General features: G+C 37.3%; 1 pseudogene; it reads left to right on the top strand.

Moving 5' to 3' along the window:
* The window catches only part of LOC108704103, a 46,646-nt pseudogene extending 28,496 nt beyond the window's left edge, over window positions 1-18,150 (top strand).
* The last annotated feature ends 228 nt before the right edge of the window (window positions 18,151-18,378 follow it).

Here is an 18,378-nt window from a genome sequence, read left to right as displayed (position 1 = left end):
GACTTCCTCATGATTACTCTTTCAGATTGTGTTTGTGCAAGAAACCACTCCTCTTTTAGCCAAATCTTCCTGCATGTATTTTGCAGTCATATAAGAGTTTGCCTTTGCTGGGCAGCATCCAGAAATTCTCTTGGATTTTCAGATTTTGCTTTGACTTCCATAGTTCCCCATAACTGCAGTTTCTTGTTGACATTACAGACAGTGGAAATCTTGAGTTAGAAATGTTTCCAATGTTTTCATAACCTTCCCCTGAGGTATAGTATAATTAGCCTAATTTTCAGATTATCACTCAGTTGCTTAAGGGAGCCCATGGAACGCCTTAGGCCTAATTAGGGACCTTGCAAAAGCACTGTTTATCTCTGGATAAAAGGAAGGGCATTCAAACTTTTGCACATTTCACAGCACAATGAAATAGAATGTGATAGCGCATTAACATTTTCTAATTTGTTGCTTTTAACACATACATTATTGAAGTTGTTGCTTACTACTTTTCAGTTAGAAAACAAAAAATAGATAATTTGGCAACTGGTGCCTGAATATTTTGCATTCAATTTAACTAGTCAAATACTATATTCTTCCATGGATGTGTACCATTAACAGTATATTTTAATATATATTGCATATGTAGAAAAGATTTCCAGTACTAATGAGTGGAGATTTGTGGGGGGAAAATAATTTTTAAGCATAAAGATCAAGTAGCATCTAATATACATTGTGTAATAGATCCCCTTCCCATTTATTACAGCCAGATCCTGATATATGGCAGTTACGCCACTATATGAACAAAGTTGGATTGTCTACAGCATCAGCTGAAAACCATAACCTTTTGGACCATGAACAATCAAACCATTGGGAGAGTAAAAGACAAGGAAGTATTTTCACATCTCCTCATGAATCCCCAAAGAATTTAGAACTATCCCACAAAAAATCACCATGGACTTCTCCAGAACAAGTTCATAATAAAGAAGGCTGCCGAGATTCTCCTGTGGTCAGTAAAACTGTTACTCCCAGGCAGACAGCTGGCATAAAACAACCAAGCAAGTCTTTCAAATCTTTGGGGACAGAAGATGCAAATGTGGGACTTAAAGTAGAAAGTGAACCTTACAGGCCCAGAGACCAGCCTTCCAAAGAGAAGCCATCTGTGAAAACAAAAGATAAAATAGAATTAAAAGTTTGTAAGGACCCAAGCATTGCACAAACTAGTGAAAAAAAGAAGCACAAGAGTTTTCACCATGTTAGTAGCAGCAAAAAAAGCCTTTCAACCCATTCACTCCCACAATGCCCCCCTCTGAACAGGTGCAAAATAAGAGCAAAGCCAATCATAGGACGCATCTCTTTCACCCAGCAGTTGTTGTATGTGAGAACTTACACAAAGACAAAGTGTTATTACCCATTGGGGACAACAGACTTCCACCACTTAGTAACAACCACAAATCGTATTCCCCTGTTGTTAAAATTGAATTGTCTCTACTTTCAAGGTTCCCAGGTGTAGCTGGAAAAACACACCATCTTAAAAATAAGAAGGAAAGTAGCAAAGAAAGTTCTTTTTCGAGAAAAGAAGAGTCTGAGTCTCAAAATCACAGCAATAATCATTCAAAGAGAAAGGTAATGATTGCTGGTTCTAATTAACCGCAATAAAGGTTATACAAGTATCAAGGTTTAACGGGACATTAGCTAATTCAATTCTGTTCTTGTACAAGAAGTGCACACTAACTGAACTTTGAAATAAATATAATTTTTAGGGATCCACTATATTGGGATTTGGCCAAATCCTGAAACTGTCATGAAGGATTTGGCCAAATCCTGACCTGAATTAATTTGCATACTAAAAGAAAGAAAGGGTTAAAATGAATCCCACTCCATCCACGTGTAACAAAAAGTCCTTTTTTGTATGCCAAAAAGTGTAATTTTATGGTTCTGTTCATCCAGGCACTTTGAATCTTACTGAAAATGACAGAATCCTGGATTTGGTGCATCCCTAATATTTTTTCAATAGAAACATGCCTAATTTCACAAGTTAAAAGGATAGCATGATACCATAGTCTATCTCTTATCACAGTGATGTAACTAGATGTTACTGGGCCCCACAACAAGATATATTGAAATTGCTCATTAATTAGAGCCTTACATGTCCTTACACACTCTTGGGCCTCCTGCAACCACAGAGTCTGCTGCCTGTCTGTGGAATCAGGTACAGTATGTGTGTGTTTAAAAAAAAGCATGTTTATTTTTCAAAATTTAGATAGTGTTTATGCACCTTTGAGTGGCAGGAGATACTGATATATTCAAGAGTACAGGTCTGGGATATGTTATTCCGAAATCTATTATCAAAGTTTTAAAAAAGATTTTCTTTTTTCTCTGTAATAATAAAACAGTACCTTGTACTTAAGCCAAACAAATATATAATTAATCCTTATTGGAAGCAGAACCAGCCTATTGGGTTTATTTAACATTTACATGATTTTCTAGGAGACTTAAGGTATGAAGATCCAAATTACAGAAAGAGCCATTATCTGGAAAGCCCCAGGTCCCGAGCATTCTGGATAACAGGTCCCGTACCTGTATTCACATTGCACTAAATTTCCATCAAGCCTAAAATCAAATGTGATAAATCTGGGATCTACAGTTAGACCCATAAATCTTTGGACAGAGACAACTTTTTTTCTAATTTTGGTTCTGTACATTACCACAATGAATTCTAAATAAAACAACTCAGATGGAGTTGAACTGCAGACTTTCATCTTTAATTCAGTGGGTTGAACAAAAAGATTGCATAAAAATGTGAGGAACTAAAGCCTTTTGTTTAACACAATCACTTTATTTCAGGGGCTCAAAAGCAATTGGACAATTGATTCAAAGGCTATTTCATGGGCAGGTGTGGGCAATTCATTTGTTATGTCATTATCAATGAAACAGATAAAAGCCCTGGAGTTGATTTGAGAGGGGTGTTTGTATTTGGAAGATTTTGCTGTGAACAGACAGCATGTGGTCGAAGGAGCTCTCCATGCAGGTGTGTTCCCTTTGCTTAGGCCAGTGCTATCCAACTGGTGGTCTGAGGGTCGCAATCCAACCCGTGCCCCCCCCACATTGTTCACACCTCAGATTCAGGCTGTTTTTTTTATGCTTCCGATTGTAAATGCCCTAAGACATGTTTTCTCCTGCTCTACCCTGCCTGTGCACCATGCTCTGCCTGCCCTATGCTGCCTATGTGTCCCACCACGTTTGCTCCGTATGGGTAGTGACTGCATATATGAATGATCTATCCTTCAGCCATGCTGATTATTAGTTATTTTATTTTCAAGAACATACTCTTGAATGTGATCCCTTTACAAATCTTTAAATAGCTTGCCCACATCATGGCAGACGGCCAAAAAATACCGTCCCTCTGTACCACTCAAGATGGACAGCACTGGTCTAGACAATTGGCCTGCATGGTTCAGATTGCAGAGAGGGGGATAGTGAAGTGTAGTGTGATTATTTCAGAAACGGTATAGAATTTTAAAACTAATTTTATTTAGATAAATTCCATGAAATTAACCTTTTTTTAAATATTAATTTTCACAATTGTTCCCACTTAAGTACAATAGTTCCCGTTCAACTTCCCATTCAAGTGTAAGTTTAGGTGCAATTTTTGGCCTATTAGCTTCTAGATTCCAGATCCACGATGTCTGCATGTTTTGTAGGCCTGCCATTTTCTATTGAAAATCGCTGTGTATGTTGTATAGCATGATTTTACTCTGAAGTTTAATATTAAAAATTTAATTTCTCCCTGTATTTTCGTATCAATTTATTATTGTATCAATTTATTTATTATGGTCAAATAAAGGTAGAAGAAGGAGAAAGAAATGGAACACACAAGAAAATGAAGTTGGAAACAGAAGTAAAATCAAATTCTAATCATAAACAACTGCCTACAAAAAAGTAAGTGATTTGATAAGCCCAATTCAATTTCAAAATAGTTTCTACTTGCTGCTATAGAGTCCTTTGCAGGTGGTTTGGCTGCCTATTCCTCAGGCTTTTCTTATGTTGCCAGTAAAACTACACCGTTCAGAAGTTGACCTGTAACTGCAGAATTGTATGTGTCTGCATTATTTTTATTTTAATGATTGCCATTAAATTGATTGTACTACAGGTGACATTAAAATTAACTAATTATTTTACCTTATTTATAAAGTGGCAACATATTTCCCAGTGCTGTACAATGTATTAGATCAATGGCAAAACAGAAGCAGAACAATTAAAAACAATGAGACCAGCTTAATTTTAGACACAAGATCAGAGGGACCTATAGCTGCTAGAAGTAGGCCTATAAATAGTAGCCATATATTCTCTTGCACCCTAACATAAGATCACTGGGGAAAAATGTCCTTGTTTAAAACTACAAATGTATTTGCAGAGCACCTAAGGAACCCTCTGAAATCTTTTACAAAAAGCATTGGCAAGAGAAACCAATGTCTCTCACAGAGCACACACACAAGATACCAGAGAAGCTGCCACAAAAACGGCATCCTAGTGAAAATACCACGTACAGCCAACTGCAATAAGCAAAAGCAACCACAAAGAGTCTTCCTCTTCAAAGCACAGGAAATTGGAGGAAAAGCTCTCTCATCATGCGAAAACTAGCAAGGTAGTATTCATACCACTGCACCACTTAACTATATTGTTGCAAATTGGCAGTATCTGCTCTACCTATTGTGATTTGTTTTTGCTGTTGTCAGCATATGGTAATGTACATCTGACAACAAGTGGGTAGAGTTTCATAGTAGCTTTGGTATCTCTGTAAACAAGTATGCTGGGATTGTTCAGCAAAGCTTGGCTAGCTGTTTTAGTGTGCACTTTGCTACGTTAGCAATTTGGCATGACATACTGTAACATACAGTATTCTTTGAGGTTTTTTATGTGGGTTTTTATATATTATAAAATGAGACCAGATAGGTAAATGACAGCTGATAAATGTGCTGTGCAATAATACATTCCCCAGGTAACACTAATTTCTTGTTTGTGATCCAACAAATCTGTATAATTATTGTGAGGTTAGTGGGAACAATCGTACAGCTAAGGATTTTTTATCGGTCAGAAAATTGATTGGTCAGGTTATAACATTATCATCATTCACAATGAAATGTATTCATTGTCCAATTTTTGAAGGGCCATCAGGCAGCTACCCACAGTTTTCACAGCTTCACTTGAAATGGTCTTTTTAGTTGATGGACAAATTATAGATTTAAACGGTCGTTTTAGTATAAGCTTGATCCTATAATAAAAAAATATCTTTAAAAAAAATCTTAATGTCTATGGCCACCTTAAGTGATTTAAGGAACACATTCTATATAGCATAATCCTTAATGTGCACAGATGAACTGGGCAATTGGTTTAGTTTCGACTTTACTGCCAAAATGTCTACCAGCCATTTTCAGAGAATACCATCTGGCATTAGCCTTGTTGCATGGATGAGACTTTAGCTAAACATGCAAGTGACAGTATCAGCTGCATTCCTTTAGATCATAAGATAAAAAGATGCTGGTTGGTTGACAGTTCAAAGGTCAGTCCATGCATAGTCATTTTTTTACATGCTTTTATGTGGATATTCATCTTTGAATACTGTCACACAGACTCATTCTAGTTGTGGTTTGCATTGCACAGCCCCAGTTTATTCTGCAAAGTATTTGCCTTGGTAATAAATAAATAATATAGTTAATTAATTAATTTTTGAAACTTTAATATTCCATTTCAAGATTATTACCATTCTATTACTTAAATTGCAGCACATAAATACATACATTTTATTGTATTGCCTAAACTGTCACCAGAGGCATAAAATATGTAATGCTGTTAAAGTTTTACGGTATTGGGACAGCACAAAACCTGTGGGTCAGGTGGATTAGGGATGGATTTTTTTCCCTTTTTGTTGCATGTGGGTGGCAGGCCAAGTACCCTCTACCCCAATATTGTTAATACCCAATGTATTTCCCCTGTTCAACCTGTGTTGCTGAATTTAATTGATATACTTAGTTTGGCCCTGCTCTCACCCCTTTGCTGTGACAGTTTTTATCTTTGCCCTAATAATCCAAGTATCTAACTTTCAAGAACCAGGAAATAACAGGAGAACGCTAATTAACTTTAATTTTTTAATAAAACAGATTATATGTGTATTTATTGAGCCCATGTGTAACAAGGTGGTGTACTGCCAAGGGGATATCTGTCAAGTTTTCTTTAACTGGAGGCAAATATTTGTCTAAGATTTTGCTATATAACATTATAATAATGATAGTACATTTTTATAACACTTATGAACTAAATTCTTTATAAAACATTTCTAGGGGTCTGCAGAAAATTACACAAATCCTTTCCCAGTGCCTTCTTTGCCAAATGGTAATGTCAAGCCAACAAGACTACCGCTCAAGTTTGAAGAAAAGTTTGTTTGCTGGATTATTTATTAGTACTCGTGTTACATAACACTTATTCTGTGATGTCTTATATATGTCCCTTCTATTTTTGCACTGCCATTAGGTTACTTAAGTTTCGCCAGAACATTACATGAAGGAGGCTAAGAAACTAAAACACAAAGCTGATGCCATGGTATGCATTTCTTAGCTTTCATATGTATGATATATATATATATATATATATATATATATATATATATATATATATATATATATATATATATATGAGGCTGTTATATTTGCAAAATGAGGCTCAACTAAGTACTATATAAATCTCTGTTGGGGTGCCCAAATTTATGCATCTGTTTAATTTTGCTATAATGCATATTTTCTGTTCAAATTTATGCACCTGTTTAATTTTGCTATGATGCATATTTTCTGTTTTCTATTCCTCAGAGGAGGATTTCAAGCAGGAGGCTTACAAATTATATCAGAGATTCAAGATACGGGGTTACAAAACCCGGTCTCTTCATAAAGCATATCAACGGGCCCTGGCACAAAATAGGGAGGATTTACTTTACAATTGGAAAAAATCCGGGACTCAAAAAGGGGGTTCAAATAACCAGGGTCAGACAAGACTCATCTTGACCTTCAATGAAAATGACAAAGACATTAGATCTATAATACATAAACATTGGGACATTTTGTCCAAAGACCCTACTTTATCTCATTTGGTTACTCCCCATCCACTATTCACTTACAAAACACACACTAGCATTGGGGACATACTAACTCAAAGTCATTTTCAGAAAGGTTTAAAAACAGCCTGTTGCAAGACACCTGGAAGCTTCAGATATGGCTGTTGTGAACAATGTCGCTATATTAAATTGTCTAACACATTTGGGACGGGGGAATGCAGTTTTGACATGCGCCATTACAGCTGCTGTACCAGCGGCAGCCTTTATGTAGGCTGAATGGTCACTTGAATTTTCAAGCGTTCATTAATGGCGCATGATAGACTATATTCCCCATCTCACCTTATACTTTCAGGGATATTTATCCCTAATCGTATTTTCATTTCTGAATGCCCATTTGTACATATGCATTATAATTCAAAGTTTTTTTTTTTTACATGGATCGGTTAAATTTGAACACTTACTGTTAAATTTGAACACTTGCTGTTCATATATCATTATTGCTATTTACTTTATTTATGTATAGATTTGAGGATGTCAATTATTCCTCTAGTAATTATAGTACCATTATCATGCCATAGTTCCTATTAGCCAAGGTGTTATTACATGTTGTATTTAAGCAGGTATCACCTACTTATAATATGAACATATTCTGTTACTAACAAGCACTTACACGTAAGGTTACCACATTTGAATACAGTATTTACGGACACTGCAGACCCTATGGGAGATTAGATGCATCGTCTGGAACAATGGATCATGTAAAATACAAGTACAGGTATGGGACCTCTTATCCAGAATGCTCGGGACGTGGGGTTTTCCGGATAACGGATCTTTTCGTAATTTGGGTCTTCATGTCTTATGTCTACTAGAAATTAATTTAAACATTAAATAAACCCAATAGGTTGGTTTTGCTTCCAATAAGGAATGATTATATCTTTGTTGGGATCAAGTACAAGGTACTGTTTTATTACAGAGAAAAAGGAAATCATTTTTAAAAATTTGGATTATTTGGATAAAATGGAGTCTATGGGAGACAGCCTTTCCGTAATTCGGAGCTTTCTGGATATCGGGTTTCCAGATAAGTTATCCTATACCTGTACATGAAACCGTTTGAGCTACATTTATCACTATGACAGATTACGTCACTGTCATGTGAGGTTCCCTTTAAGAACATGTCACTTCCTGTACTCTGTCTCTTGACAAAGCTACGGTCGTAGCAAAACTGCTGTCAAGGCGCAGCACTGCATCTGAGAGACGGGGGCCCCCTCCCAGAGGACTCGTGGCACAAGGAGAATATAAGGTGCTATTATTCATTCAACGTGGATCCTAAACTTTTACTTTAGCTTGAGCAGAACTTCAACAATATTGGGAGCCCTTGTGGCCTATTATCTACACTATGAACATAGCGTGCTGAACTAACTTTCGCAGCATTGCGATCGCTGAATCGCTAATTATGTTACGGTACTGAATATTCTGCTCATACACTTTTGCTTGGATTGAACATTGGCCATTGCACATTGACTCTGCGGTCTAAGTCTCTACTCGGTTACTACACCGGGCCTCATTATACCACCAATAACGACATCTTCTGGGTTCCACAGAACTCAATGGGCTCATAAGCCCCACCCCAACATCTTTGATGAAAAATATCACACTAGTTTTTAAATATCGCATGACTCCTTGCTCCTTGGGATCACCACTCAGCCACCCAATAATGGATTAACATGACTGGTGCTGTTTTATTTTTCCAAAGCACTCTCCAGATGTGGACATCACGCTTATAATTTAGACAGATCTGTCACCAATTGCCTAGTGTTTATTGTTATTTACAGCATAATAGTCAGTTTTAATCCCAACTACTTGCTTTTCCACACACATGATTTGCACTTCGCATCGGGTGGCATGGTCAAGCACATACAAGAGAGGGATCCCTCTTTCCAGATGCAGTATTGCTTGTTTTTAATATGTTTTTAACCATTACTTCATGGCATGGTTGTGAATAAATATTGCCTTTTTAGTATTCTAGCTTGGATTATTTGTAATATGATATCATTCAAGAGTTAATCTGTTTGGGGGTTAAGTCCCATTTCAAGTATTTTCCATTTGATATGTGTTTGTGGACACCCTAATATTTTCAACTCTTGGCTATAATAATTATTACTTTACTTTGCTTAAACTTCTGGGTATTTTTCAATATTTTCTGTTAATCCAATAAACTTTATGTCACTGCTGAAGTACTACTTTTCCATAAGAGAGAGAGATATATATATATATATATATATATATATATATATATATATATATATATATATATATATATATAAATAAACAAACAAACAAAAGGAGTCCGCATTCAAAGGTCTTGTGAAGAAAAAAAGTGAGTTTAATCAACGTTTCGGCTCGTAAACGTGAGCCGTCTTCAGGAAGTCAGACTTTATATAATATATCTAATGCCCGTTTAAGCACATATTCAGGGTAGCCCCTCATTTCAAATGATATAATGGCAGAGCAACAGCTATATGAGTTGTGGGACAGGTTTACAGAAAGGGGCTATCCTGAATATGTGCTTAAACGGGCATTAGAGTCGGCTAGACATAGGGTGACAACCCCAGCAGCTGAGGCTAAAAAACCGTCTTTTATTTACAGTACCAAATTTTCTACAGGCTCTAATGTGATAAATACTACCATCAAGGAAAATTTGAGTATTATTCAGGCAGATGGGGTTCTGAATAAGGTGGTCCCAGATAAACTTATGAATTGTTACCAGAGGGGCACAAATCTAAGGGATCTTTTGGTTAAAAGTGATCCAGTGAGGTGCTATCAAACTAGACAGGAGACCTGGCTTCGAAGTGACTTACCTGGTTGTTTTAAATGCCCAAACTGTACTTCGTGCAGGTTCATGACACCAGGGAATAGCTTTTTACATCCCCATACCGGTAAGCGGTTTCTGACAAAACACCACATCACTTGTACTACAACCCATGTAATCTATATGATTACTTGCCCGTGTGGGCTGTCATATATAGGTCAAACTGACCAAACATTGCGGTTAAGGATGGATGGACGTCGATCCGCAATTAGTACAGCGTTTCGTGATGGTAATACGAATAAACCTGTGGCAAATCATTTTCTTCAAGTTGGGCATAGGTTACCTACTTTACGCTATATTGCCATTGACCACGTTCCTCCCCCTAGAAGAGGGGGAGATAGATCCAAAATGCTTCTCCAGAGAGAAGTGTTGTGGATTAAAAAGCTTAATACTATGGTACCGACAGGGTTAAATGAGCACTGCTCCTTTTTGTGCTTTCTGAAACAAAGATAACACAAAATAAGATGTACATTAATATTTGATAAGGTAACTGTGTTTATTTTGCAACATTCCTGTTTGCACAATATTTGTTACATTTGTTGCAACTATGTAAATACTGATGAAAGTGTCTCCTCATGTTTTCTTCCTTTCTATATGGTTCAGGTGGTGTTTGGTTTAACCCCCGGCTGGGGTGGAGCCTGCATCACATGTCCCATGGGGCTGCACAGGATTGGGTGAGTGTTAATTGGTTTTACTTATTTATGGATACAATGTTTTTAAGTGTGTTATTGGTCTTGATAAAGGTCTTCGGAACAGACCGAAACGTTGACCTCCTTTTTACATGTATTGAATAAAATTTATCTTTTTTAAAAAAGCTACAAAGGATCCCAGTGTGCACCTTACCTTTTTGGATATATATATATATATATATATATATATATATATATATATATATATATATATATATATATATATAACAAAAAAAAGGAAAGTTGTGCTCACCACTATTTTTTAAAACCATTTGGCGGGGGTGCAATGAGGCTGTGACCACAAAATACATATAGTCAAACACAAGAGTCCTCTGCACTCAACCCATTATCAATATATTTAAGACAGCGACATTTTGTGCATACTGCTACTAAAAAATGCCTTACCCTTTAAACAAAACAGGGATTGTTTGTCCATATATTGCAATATATTTAAGCTGGCCAACTACGTCAAAGTCATCCCATATCTGGCCAGTCCTATGCTCAATTTTCATCTGATTCATTAAGAATTCTATGGTTTAATTATACATTTTATAAAAGTGACGAATACGTTTTACCTGCAACTTACTAGCTGCTTTCAAAGTAAAACTCCCAAACTTGGCTGCCCTTTTATTAGACACCAGTGGGATCACCTGACTATAGCTGGGAAGGGTGGGAGCTACAACATGGAGCTGGTCACTGCTCCTGTATAAACTATAACAAACAAAGGAAAGTTGTGCTCACCACTATTTTTTAAAACCATTTGGCGGGGGTGCAATGAGGCTGTGACCACAAAATACATATAGTCAAACACAAGAGTCCTCTGCACTCAACCCATTATCAATATATTTAAGACAGCGACATTTTGTGCATACTGCTACTAAAAAATGCCTTACCCTTTAAACAAAACAGGGATTGTTTGTCCATATATTGCAATATATTTAAGCTGGCCAACTACGTCAAAGTCATCCCATATCTGGCCAGTCCTATGCTCAATTTTCATCTGATTCATTAAGAATTCTATGGTTTAATTATACATTTTATAAAAGGGACGAATACGTTTTACCTGCAACTTACTAGCTGCTTTCAAAGTAAAACTCCCAAACTTGGCTGCCCTTTTATTAGACACCAGTGGGATCACCTGACTATAGCTGGGAAGGGTGGGAGCTACAACATGGAGCTGGTCACTGCTCCTGTATAAACTATAACAAACAAAGGAAAGTTGTGCTCACCACTATTTTTTAAAACCATTTGGCGGGGGTGCAATGAGGCTGTGACCACAAAATACATATAGTCAAACACAAGAGTCCTCTGCACTCAACCCATTATCAATATATTTAAGACAGCGACATTTTGTGCATACTGCTACTAAAAAATGCCTTACCCTTTAAACAAAACAGGGATTGTTTGTCCATATATTGCAATATATTTAAGCTGGCCAACTACGTCAAAGTCATCCCATATCTGGCCAGTCCTATGCTCAATTTTCATCTGATTCATTAAGAATTCTATGGTTTAATTATACATTTTATAAAAGGGACGAATACGTTTTACCTGCAACTTACTAGCTGCTTTCAAAGTAAAACTCCCAAACTTGGCTGCCCTTTTATTAGACACCAGTGGGATCACCTGACTATAGCTGGGAAGGGTGGGAGCTACAACATGGAGTTGGTCACTGCTCCTGTATAAACTATAACAAACAAAGGAAAGTTGTGCTCACCACTATTTTTTAAAACCATTTGGCGGGGGTGCAATGACGCTGTGACCACAAAATACATATAGTCAAACACAAGAGTTCATTGCACCCCCGCCAAATGGTTTTAAAAAATAGTGGTGAGCACAACTTTCCTTTGTTTGTTATAGTTTATACAGGAGCAGTGACCAGCTCCATGTTGTAGCTCCCACCCTTCCCAGCTATAGTCAGATGATCCCACTGGTGTCTAATAAAAGGGCAGCCAAGTTTGGGAGTTTTACTTTGAAAGCAGCTAGTAAGTTGCAGGTAAAACGTATTCGTCCCTTTTATAAAATGTATAATTAAACCATAGAATTCTTAATGAATCAGATGAAAATTGAGCATAGGACTGGCCAGATATGGGATGACTTTGACGTAGTTGGCCAGCTTAAATATATTGCAATATATGGACAAACAATCCCTGTTTTGTTTAAAGGGTAAGGCATTTTTTAGTAGCAGTATGCACAAAATGTCGCTGTCTTAAATATATTGATAATGGGTTGAGTGCAGAGGACTCTTGTGTTTGACTATATGTATTTTGTGGTCACAGCCTCATTGCACCCCCGCCAAATGGTTTTAAAAAATAGTGGTGAGCACAACTTTCCTTTGTTTGTTATAGTTTATACAGGAGCAGTGACCAGCTCCATGTTGTAGCTCCCACCCTTCCCAGCTATAGTCAGGTGATCCCACTGGTGTCTAATAAAAGGGCAGCCAAGTTTGGGAGTTTTACTTTGAAAGCAGCTAGTAAGTTGCAGGTAAAACGTATTCGTCCCTTTTATAAAATGTATAATTAAACCATAGAATTCTTAATGAATCAGATGAAAATTGAGCATAGGACTGGCCAGATATGGGATGACTTTGACGTAGTTGGCCAGCTTAAATATATTGCAATATATGGACAAACAATCCCTGTTTTGTTTAAAGGGTAAGGCATTTTTTAGTAGCAGTATGCACAAAATGTCGCTGTCTTAAATATATTGATAATGGGTTGAGTGCAGAGGACTCTTGTGTTTGACTATATGTATTTTGTGGTCACAGCCTCATTGCACCCCCGCCAAATGGTTTTAAAAAATAGTGGTGAGCACAACTTTCCTTTGTTTGTTATAGTTTATACAGGAGCAGTGACCAGCTCCATGTTGTAGCTCCCACCCTTCCCAGCTATAGTCAGGTGATCCCAATGGTGTCTAATAAAAGGGCAGCCAAGTTTGGGAGTTTTACTTTGAAAGCAGCTAGTAAGTTGCAGGTAAAACGTATTCGTCCCTTTTATAAAATGTATAATTAAACCATAGAATTCTTAATGAATCAGATGAAAATTGAGCATAGGACTGGCCAGATATGGGATGACTTTGACGTAGTTGGCCAGCTTAAATATATTGCAATATATGGACAAACAATCCCTGTTTTGTTTAAAGGGTAAGGCATTTTTTAGTAGCAGTATGCACAAAATGTCGCTGTCTTAAATATATTGATAATGGGTTGAGTGCAGAGGACTCTTGTGTTTGTGTATATATATATATATATATATATATATATATATATATATATATATATATATATATATATATATATATATATTTTGCACTAATTACATTGCCTGTACAGAGATCTCTCATCCAAACACATTTAGCAACTTACATATGAATAAGAAAGCTTTGGCAGCCATGAAAAATCTTAACATTTACTTCAAGTTGTCTTTATTTTTGTTTAGTCAGACAAAATTGGAAAGTCGTTCAACATTGCAATGGAAGCTGATGTACAGGCCCCAAAGTCAGCCTACACCATGATTGCTGAAACTGTTGATCTCATTAAGTAAGTTATGTTTCTCAGCAATAGTTTGACTCAGACATGCCATGTATACCTTTTTATTTGTTCACAAGGCTGGGGTAAAGAATAGTACATGCAAGTGTGTAGAACTGAAGCAAATGCCGGAGGAATATGAGTTAAAGGGGCAGTATACCTGATTGTTCAACATCAATAGGGCTTGTGCTAAACATATTTTTTTTTATTTTGTTTTTTTTTTTCAAGAAAAAAAAAATATATTTTTTGTTATTTCTAAAGCTAAAGGGGCAATGTTTTGTCCTCATAAAGTAGATTAGTAGATTATTATCATTACCAGTGCACAGATACCTCCTTCAAGGCCTAAACATGGAACAGATTTTCTGTTCACCTTTTCACAACGGCTGATAGCAGCCGATAGCCTCAGAATTAAATTATTTCTGCCGTTAGCAGCAACTTTTCCCTCACTATTCCCCCTAATACCATCACCTCCATTAAGGTAGGGAAGGTGCCCTGCAAAGGTTAAATGGGGATGTTTCTGTCCCTTTCACACAATACTTCCAACCAATTACCTTTTGCACTACATTTCCCACAACCTATCGCTAATTAACCTTTTCTAGCTCTCCTTCACTTCCCTACATTCCCCTGGTACACCCTTAACTGCGAGGGACAGTACTCTGCAGTAACAGCCCAAGTCCTACCCTGTCTTTGTCTGCAGTCAGTTCAGGCTGGAAGCAGAGGAACATGAGGAGGGCTTTGGCTGGTTCCTGTTGGTTCTGACTCTGCCAGACATTCAGTAGAGGAAATGAAGGAAAGGGGTGGTGCTGGAGATGATTTTGAATTTTATGGAAAAACTGGACCTGAAAGGTATGCTAAAAACTGCAGTAACTAATAATTTTAGAGTATATTATTAGATTAGGCTAAGTGAAGAATCAAGGTATATGTCCCCTTTAATACCTGTTAACTATGATTGCCCAGTCTATAGTGTTTAACTGCAGCGTATCGATAAAGTATTTATATATGGAAATCTGATTCCTTTAGTTGAATAACTGTGTAATGAATGATAACTTTCAATTCTTTGGAATCTTTTTCAGTAATGCATATTTGTTTTTCTAGATTTATATTAAAGTTGAAGAACTTTACTGATTCCTCTGCACCTGCATATGAAAAGTCATTTGCTGTTTTATGGTAAGTGTCTAAGTCACAGTACTGGCTCTCAAGGCAAAGGAATGCAGGGTTCCCCCTTGCTGTTTATTTTTTATGCGAACGTGCAACGTTTTTGGGCAAGCCCCTTTATAAAGCATTTATCATGCTTGATAAAGGGGCTTGTCCGAAACGTTGCACATTCGCACAAAATAAACAGCAAGGGGTAACCCTGCATTCCTTTGCCTTGAGTGCCAGTGTTTCCTATTTTCATTTAAGCATTGGGGGTTGCCGTACCCTATGCACCAGGCGATCCAGCAGAGGGAGGGTTAAGAGTGTGTGCGGCTTTACCTGTTTCCAGTAATAGTCACAGCGGGCATTTTCTATACTAGAACAAAGAAGCCAGCTGACAAAACCTCACTACCAGGGCTGTTTTAAGGCCTTGGTAGGCCCTGGTCAAAGAGCAAAGTGGTGGGCCCCCAGACCCCTGGCGCGTGTAGCATGCCAACATTTCCAGTTAATCCATGCCTACTTTTTGGCCACATCTCATAAATACTACAACCATTTTAACAAAACATAACTAAGTCATGCCAGTATTAAATGGATAATCAGAATATTAACCACAGATCTAACAGTATACTACATTTCCTACAAAAAAATGGATAATTTGCATATTAACCCTAGCTCTGCCAGTATAATCACTGTAGAAATGGCCAATGAGCACTCCATTGATCCCAGACAAGCAAGTAAGATCACTAAAACATGGACAATGAACAGAAAGATTTGCAGTAAGGCAGAGGCAAGAGAGAAGCAATTCTGAGAAAAACATAAATCTGATTAAGTAGTGGAGCTCCCTGTTCATTAAAGGGGTTGTTCACCTTTAAAATAACTTTATGCGCATGATGCACAGTTAAAGGAAAAGAGGGATGAGTTCAGAAGCACAATATACACTTTGAGGGACAGCAGGTACTGGCACCTAATGCACATTATGTAGAGCAAGAGGTAATGGGGGCTGAGAACACAAGCACATTATAACCAGCGAGGGCATAGGTTCCAGCACCCAGGAATACTATATACAGTTAATGACAGTTGGTTCTAGAACCCCAAGCACATTGCTTACAGAGTGAAGTAGTGGACATTAGCATCAACAGCACATTATATAGGCAGAAGGTACTGGAACCCCAGATACTACCGAACTCCCCCTACCAATAAGAATCATTTCTGACGTTGGACACCTGAAGCACTGTCTAACCTGTATGAGGTTAAGAGGTACAAGTGATTGCATATCATATGGTGAGAAATATCTTCCTCATGCAGGTTTAGCCATATTGTTGGATTTAATTGTACAATTGTACAGTTAGTTATACCCAGTCCTGGATTGGGATCCATGACAAGTACACAGAGGCCCAAACAGCCCCCACTGACCCACTAAATACTCATGTCTATGGAATCTTACAGGAGCCCCTCTGGCATTTGCCAGGATCCACAGATTGTCAGTCTTGGCTTACAAGTTCTTCACCACCAGCAATTGGGAACACATCTAGGCCCACAATTAAATCAGTCATTTATATATATGTATAGCGTTCACCTTCTGTTATTCAATGGCCTCTCCTGCATTCTATTCACTTTTCTTCTACTTTTTCTTTTTTCCTTCTGTTTCCAATTCTTTTTAAAGGATTATTTTTATTTTTTTAAACGTTTCCTTCTATGTGCCTGTTTTAACAGTTTCCTGTTATTTGCCTTTTAGACCTCTTTCTGCTCTCTTATTTTTCCATTTCTCCACTATACACCTTTTCTCTTCATCAAGACTACTTTCTTTTCCATCCTTGTCTTTTTCTTTTTTCTTTTATTCATCATTACTTTTTTCCACCTCTCTACACAACACTTTCCATTTTTCTCCTGCTTCCTCCTCTAGTCATTATTTTTGTTTCCCTTTTATTCATTACATCTCATTACATCTCCCTACATTTCCTTTCCTTTTCTTCTCTCTCCCTTTCTGTTGTTTCTTTAGTACCCTATCATCCTCACCCACTTCTTACAGTATCTATTATATCTTAAATTTATCATGTGTTTTTGCTATTTGTACCATCATCTGCTCTCTTCCTCCATTTAGTTTTATTTCTGTACTGACCCTACCCCAGAATTTTTTCTCCCTTTCCCTTTATGTAAATATACAAAATGGAAAAGTCCATTAAAGAAGGAACAATGCTTTCTCTTCTTACCAATACTGATAACTAAAATATATTTTACGTAAAAATAAAACTATATGCCTTGATCCTATACCCCCACTTTTACAACAGTTGGTATTTTACGTTGCTTTTTATCCCTGCCCCAACCATAAACTGTATTCCCGTCTTCATAGAACCTGCTGCTCTCCCCTTTGGTATCCTTGTTTAAAAAACTTTATATTTGACCCCTTTTTTATTTGCTCACTATTTTTCATTTTCCTTCTTCTGTTCTCTTATTTTTCATTCAACCCAGCTCCTGCAGAGAAATAAAGCATGCACAAATGCAAGCAGAAGGCAGCACCAATTGTTTGCCTGCTTGAAATTATGAATATTTCTTCACCATTTTTGCTGAGCACTTTCTTCTCTCCGTTATGCTGTGGAATTGTGCATGTACTTTATGTGCTTCTGTTTTGGATTTCCAGGGCAACCGAGAAACACAGCGTAGCCAATAAGCCAGTGATCTTTCAGTATAACGGAGTATATCAAAGCAAGTGTTCAGTAACACTGAAGAAATAATACTCCTCATTTGACCAAATACACACACACGTTGGTTTCTTTTTATCCGTCTAAAGATTTATTTTTTGTGTTATCTTTAGTGCAGTATTGTTGGCTCAGTGGGCGGACAGTCTTAAATTATTCCTTTATTCCTTTCCTTCTCTGGGCTCAGATTTGTTGTATGGACAGTGCCTGCTTGCCTGCCTGCATGCGTCTACTCACAAGATACTAGAGGCAGACGTCACGTAGCACAAGCCAGAGCCAGGAAAAGAAATTGATCACCGAGCACAGCGTTTAAAGGCGCCCTCTGAACCACCAATGCTGCGATCACCTGTCATTCTGGTGGGGGTGTGCGCGTGACTGGA

This window comes from Xenopus laevis, chromosome 1S (genome assembly GCF_017654675.1).
Source record: "Xenopus laevis strain J_2021 chromosome 1S, Xenopus_laevis_v10.1, whole genome shotgun sequence".
Taxonomy (NCBI): domain Eukaryota; kingdom Metazoa; phylum Chordata; class Amphibia; order Anura; family Pipidae; genus Xenopus; species Xenopus laevis.
The sequence above is the reverse complement of the archived record's forward strand: the minus strand, read 5'-3'. Positions and strand labels throughout refer to the sequence as shown.